This window comes from Mytilus edulis, chromosome 1, assembly GCF_963676685.1.
Source record: "Mytilus edulis chromosome 1, xbMytEdul2.2, whole genome shotgun sequence".
Taxonomy (NCBI): Eukaryota; Metazoa; Mollusca; class Bivalvia; order Mytilida; family Mytilidae; genus Mytilus; species Mytilus edulis.
In genome coordinates, this window is record NC_092344.1 from 94029049 (window position 1) to 94035407 (window position 6359).

Sequence of the window (6359 nt, forward strand, 5' to 3'; positions counted from 1 at the left end):
GCATACAATTTAAGTAGTTTCAAAGCAAACACATTGTATATGAACAATAATGTTTTATGTGTTTGTAATGGTATTCACACATGATCTGTGGTCATATGTGATTGGTTTAGATTATTTGCATTATTTGTATTCTCTAATATATAAAGATGTATAGGTAGAAAACAAAATCAGAGACAACTGCATGTTTTATTGATAAATGTATTTGGTAACAAGGTTGAATATTAATTACTGAAGTACAAGATTGCAAATGATTGATACAATTGAGCAGATTAGTTTTGTACTTACAGACAAAGATGACTGTACAGACCAACCATGTCAGTATGGAAAATGTATGGACGAAATAGATGACTTCTTTTGCGATTGTATGATATTTTTCAACGGCAAGACGTGTAACAAATGTACGAGAAAAAGTTTGTTATTTTAATAATTTAATAATGCATTATATTTTTACCCTAGTTAGTAATACCATACCATGCCAGCTGTCAAACTAAAATAAAACTATTTTCATTCTATTATTCCTGGTAATGTGATAAATAGCATTGAAAATGTGCAAGCGTGAGTAAAATACAACACGACATAATAATAACAAACATGCAGTTTTCATTGGTCGAGCAGGAATTCGTGATACTGCCGGAGCACCCGAGTTGTACCTAGGTTGAATACTGAGTCAAATATTGATGCTACTAGTAGTTTTAAGCGTGTGTTCTTTTTTGCTCAATTTTTAGTGTACTGTAAATTGGTTGTTTGCTGCTGCTTGCATTATCTGCTGTAATCAGTCTCTAAATAACGTATAGTTTTCAATTGCAAATGACAGGGTTCTATTTTTGAAAAAGAAAAACTATGTACCATGATGATTATAAAAAAATATAGAAATAAACGCATTTGACATATCAAACGTTAATCTAATATTGACATAGCGATTGATCAATCGTAATATGATGTCAATGAGATCCATAACAAATCACAGGCGAGATTAACGATATATTTATTTTAATTTGAATAACGTTTGTGTTATAATATTATTTATATTGTGTGTTAGTGACCTAATACGATATATATGGGGTCAGTGAATTCCATATTGGTGAGAGCGAAGCTCGAATCCTCATATGGAATTTACTGATTCCATATATATCGTATTATGTCACTAGCACACTGTTAGCGAATTTATCTTACCAACTGCCGTAACATGTGGTATTTAGACTAGTGGCCTATCTAAGTGAATCGGACTTCTCTTGAATTGAATTTTAATGTGCGTATTGTTATGCGTTTACTTTTCTGCATTGGCTAGAGGTATAGGGGGAGGGGGGGGGTTGAGATCTCATAAAAATGTTCAACCCCGCCGCAGTCCCAAGTTAGGAGCCTCTGGCCTTTGTTAGTCTTGTATTATTTTTAATTTTAGTTTCTTGTGTACAATTTGGAGTTTAGTATGGCGTTCATTATCACTGAATTATTATATTTATTTGTGTAGGGGCCAGCTGAAGGACGCCTCCTGGTGCGGGAATTTTTCGCTGCATTGAAGACCTGTTGGTAACCTTCTGCTGTTGTCTTCTCTATGGTCGGGTTGTTGTCTCTATGACACATTCCAGTCCCCATTTCCATTCTCAATTTCATTCAATACTTAAGATTAGGAACCTACTTTCATTTTTCTATACAAAAACAAATACCATCAATATAAATGTGTTTTATGAATTTATTTCAATCTTTCATCATCAATTTCTTCGTCTGTTAAAACCTTTAGCATTTTTCCTCTCCACCGTGCTGTTTTTATAAAGGGGCGTATATATTTTTTATTTTGAAAAGAAAATAACTTCATATCATATGTTTTGGACACCCTATATCAAACATATAGTCACCACGTGTAGTTCTTTGAACAATCATATTCCCATACATCTATGAGATGTAAGATAATAGTTTTTATTTTGTGAAGAACAACATGGATTCTACCAGAAAATACATTGAAGATGATTTTATCAAAATGTTGGAGTTTTTTTTATCAAAATTATATTTTTTTTTAGTTTTGAGGATTGACATTTCAACAGACAAGACAGTTAGCATTATCTTCTGGTCATCTTGTATTTGTACTCGAATGAATGCATTCAGAACCATCTTTAAGAAAAAAAGAAAAAGCAACTTTCAAATACTAGTTTACTGATGATGTCCTTTCCTTGAATAAATCATATTTCATTCAGTACTTGCATCTCATATAACCCACTGAACTGGAACATAACGATACTACTGATAAACTACTTCATATCGTGATCTTTTCCCCGATATTGACACAGATGCTGCACACTACAATATATGACAAACAGGATGATTTCAAATTCCAAAATATCAATTTTCCATTTATCAGCAGTAACATACCCTGTGCTCCGTCGTATGGTGTTTACATATCTCAATTAATACGTTATGCTCGTGCATGTTCACACTATGCGGACTACGTATACACATACATGGCTGTGATAATTACGCAGAAACTGCTTCATCAGAGTTGTGAGGAGGACAAATTAAAAATGACACTCCGTAAATTTTATAAACACCATCATGAATTGGTTCATCTACACGATATGATTGTTTTTTTTTAACTTACTAAAGACATGTTTATCACGTCTTAGATTGTAGTTAAGCAACTATGTCGTCTGTCTACTAAGTACCGAACGTGAAAAGTTCCCGAATATGACTGTTTTGTCCAGTGTAAATTTGAATTGTTATATGTTGTGTCTCCGTATTTGTGCATCCAACGTTCATGCGTTTATCTATGATTTCTCTGTTGTGGTTTCGGTTGGAAATGTTTAAATGTCTTATCGTATGTGGTTTGAATTCTGTACATTTCACAAATGTCTTTTTTGTTAGCTAAGTCGAATTAATTTCCATGTATTGTGTAATTCTAAATGATTATAACGTCGTCACATCATTTATTTAAATTAGCCTTTTATTATCATAATAATCATGATAATCGTTTGGACTAGTATTGTGTAAATAATTGTATGAATTCAAGATGATATATTCGTTACAAAAATACTTCATTGTGTGTGATGTACTGTGTTGTCGTTAATGGATTATGTTTCTTTTTATTCTGTAGTTTAAATGATATAACGACTTTTACTATTTGTGCATTTCTCTGAGATGAGCGTTTGATTGTGCTATACTTCTGACACGTGGTAATTAAATTTTAGCAATATTTTGTCACATTGTTCTATAAGCGAGAGGTTTGACTAGCCGTAAAACCGGATTCAACACACCATTACTTCTTAACATATCCTTTACCAAGTTAGAAATAGGCAATTGTTGTCAAATTGCACTTCAGTGTTACTGTTGTTCCGCTGTTTTCTGCTCTTGTAGTTGACGTGTTTCACTCGGTTTAAGTTTGTTACCTGGATTTGTGCTCTCTCAATCTATATTTGACTTTTGAGCAGCGGTATATTACTTATTACTGTTGTCTTTATTCAACTGTATTCGATTATTGCAAATAATAAAGGGGTGTGTTATAATTCATTTATGGGTTTCTTTTACAACCATTTCTAGTATTAAAACGGTTATGAGAATAAACATTGATTATAAATTGGTATATTGTGGAACCCAAAGCAATGTGTTGTTTTATGTGCTCTCTGAATATGAAAGTAACAATTGTATTAGGAGTAAGGCCTTCGAATGATATCGTTACCACACAAAGCACAAGATACTATCTACATGTACTTAAATTATGAAAAAAAAGTCCTATGACATTTGAAATTCATTTTGCACAAGGGACCATGAATCTAAAACGTCTGCACGAAGGAAGAAATTCTAGCAGATTAACATTGATTTCTTTGAGCATCAGAAACTATATGTTTTGTGAAAATATCAAAAAATATTTTATCACCTATATGAACACAAACTGATGAAACTGGACAGACATGGCTAAACACATTATGTTATTTTTATTTCTTTTGTTAAAATAGTCAAAATTCAAAACCATGTATACGTGTGTATATTAATGAACGCAATACATGTACCTCTTTATTGTTATTATGAGTACTTGATTAACTTGAACATGAATGATTTTGTAGTGACTCCTTTGGCCATAGCTTTCGTATCGCTTGCAGCTTTAGGGTTAATACTGATTGGTTGTTGTTGTTACTGGAAAATTGTAAAAGTGTAAGTATTTAATCCATTATTATTTACATTCTTCTTCTTTGGCCTATACAGGTCATAAATACAGATTCGTAACGATAAGTTCCATGTGTCATGCTCTGAATATAAAAAATGCATTAAAAATAATTCGGTAGGTTGCATGCAACGAAAAGGGCACGGTATTGTAGTCACGACATTTGGAACATATCAACTATCATCTGTGAAACAGATATTCATACAGTCAACCAACTCGTGTTGGCGTCCTTAACTCTTACGAAGGGGTGATATCAACTTCATTACTTGAAACTCTTGGTTATAAGTGTCCTTGTAAGCCGCAACACTCTATCAAGGAAATCATGAAAGGGAATACAAGCTCTGGATTATTGTATTCACTGGGAATATATATTTCGTATGTAGGTGCTGCTTGAAAGTTGCTACATAAAAAGGAACAGTGCACAATTGGCAACCTGAAATCGTCTCTTTTTTTAGTAAAGTCGTTTTTTTTTCAGCTGACCGTCATTGTGAATTTATAGATTTTAGTTAAGTTATGAAGCAGATTTAAACAATTGAAAACAACACGTTTAATAATTTCATGCGTCCGAAGCGCTTTTCTGGATTTAAAAGAGAGACGAAAGATACCAAAGGGACAGTCAAACTCATATATCTAAAACAAACTGACAACGCCATGGCTAAAAACGAAAAGGACAAACAGAAAAAACAATAGTACACATGACACAACATAGACAACTAACGAATAAACAACACGAACCCCACCAAAAACTAAGGGTGATCTCAGGTGCTCCGGAAGGGTAAGCAGATCCTGCTCCACATGTGGCACCCGTCGTGTTGCTTATGTGATTACAAATCCGGTAAATAGTCTAATTCGGTAGGTCACATTCATGAAAGGGAAGGGGATTGTAGTTACGACGTAAGGAACATATCCGATATCATTTGTGAAACGGTTATTCCATAACGCTCAACCAACTCGTGATGGCGTCCGTAAAATTTACGAAGGGATGATTTCAACTTCACCATTTGGAACTCTTGGTTTAGTAGCTTCCTTGTGAGCAGTAACCCTCTATCAAGAAAAGCATGATAGGAAATGCACGCACGGGAATATCGTATCAATTGGGAGATATTTACACCGTATGCAGGTGCTGGTGGAATGTTGCTACTTAGAAATGGAAAGTTCACAATTGGAAAGCTAAAATCATCTCTTTTGTCGTAAAGTTTTGTTTTCTGCTTTTCTGGATTTACCTTCATCAGGAACGCTCAAAGCCAAGCATTTGAAATCCGAAGATGTTTAAGTGTATCTTTTGTATCTATCCTTATCTGAAGTTCGATGGGTAGCTGTATTCAACCCAGTCACCAAATCTAGTAATTTTGGAACAATCGCCGAGTTTATAGATTGAGATGAAAGTGTGTTAAATTAGAGGCTTGTTAAACCCTTTGGTAAATGCCAAAATCATGTTGTTATTATTTCTATATTGAAGATGTAAAAAAGGCAAGAAGAGAAAAGTGAAGCCCGTGAAAGAGAGAAATAGACCAAAACCAATGGCAAGAGCACCGCGTTATGATTGGTAATTACGACCGGTGGTGTCAGATAAAAAAGTGACAGTCAACTTCATTGATATAGGATAGAACTGGCAATATTTCCTTACAAATAATGTTAAAATCTTTAACTTTTAGAAAGTCTTTTAAGTTTATCATTCTGAAAATTTCAGCTTATTTTTGTTTTATAATAATAAACAATTTCTTGCTATTTTCGTGTCACTTCCTCTATTTGCCCATAAAAAATTTATACATGAATGCATTATGTATTTTCATCATAACACGTACATGTCTGATATCAGTCATAATGGCATTGCAACAAATTAGATTTAATCATTTTTTCACCAAAGTTATTCCCCTTTTATATATAGTATTCATATCAAAACATACATGTAATACAAATAACAAACATCAGTTGGTTGCATGTGTAATTTTTCTTTTCGTCATAATATCATATCAGTTGATAATGATGTATGGACGACCACATGATAATTGAATAAGTCTATCAAAAATATATTTTTAAAAGAATAAACTTTAATTTGATATTGGATTATTAATTGACATGACAGAAAATATCTTGTCAAGCCCTGTTGTTTGTGTTAGTCCTGATATCTTGTCAATGCTGCACTAACAGATTTGTGCTGAAGGGTTATTAATTGTAATGTCTATATCAACCAAAGTATTTTGTATGATTG

At 33.1% G+C, this 6359-nt stretch overlaps 1 long non-coding RNA gene across 1 annotated transcript; it reads left to right on the forward strand.

Moving 5' to 3' along the window:
• Positions 1 to 286: 286 nt before the first annotated feature.
• LOC139520129 (uncharacterized) lies at positions 287 to 5751 on the forward strand. Its single transcript, XR_011663821.1, has 3 exons — positions 287 to 398; positions 4050 to 4137; positions 5607 to 5751. It is a non-coding gene; the product is annotated as an uncharacterized lncRNA (long non-coding RNA).
• The last annotated feature ends 608 nt before the right edge of the window (positions 5752 to 6359 follow it).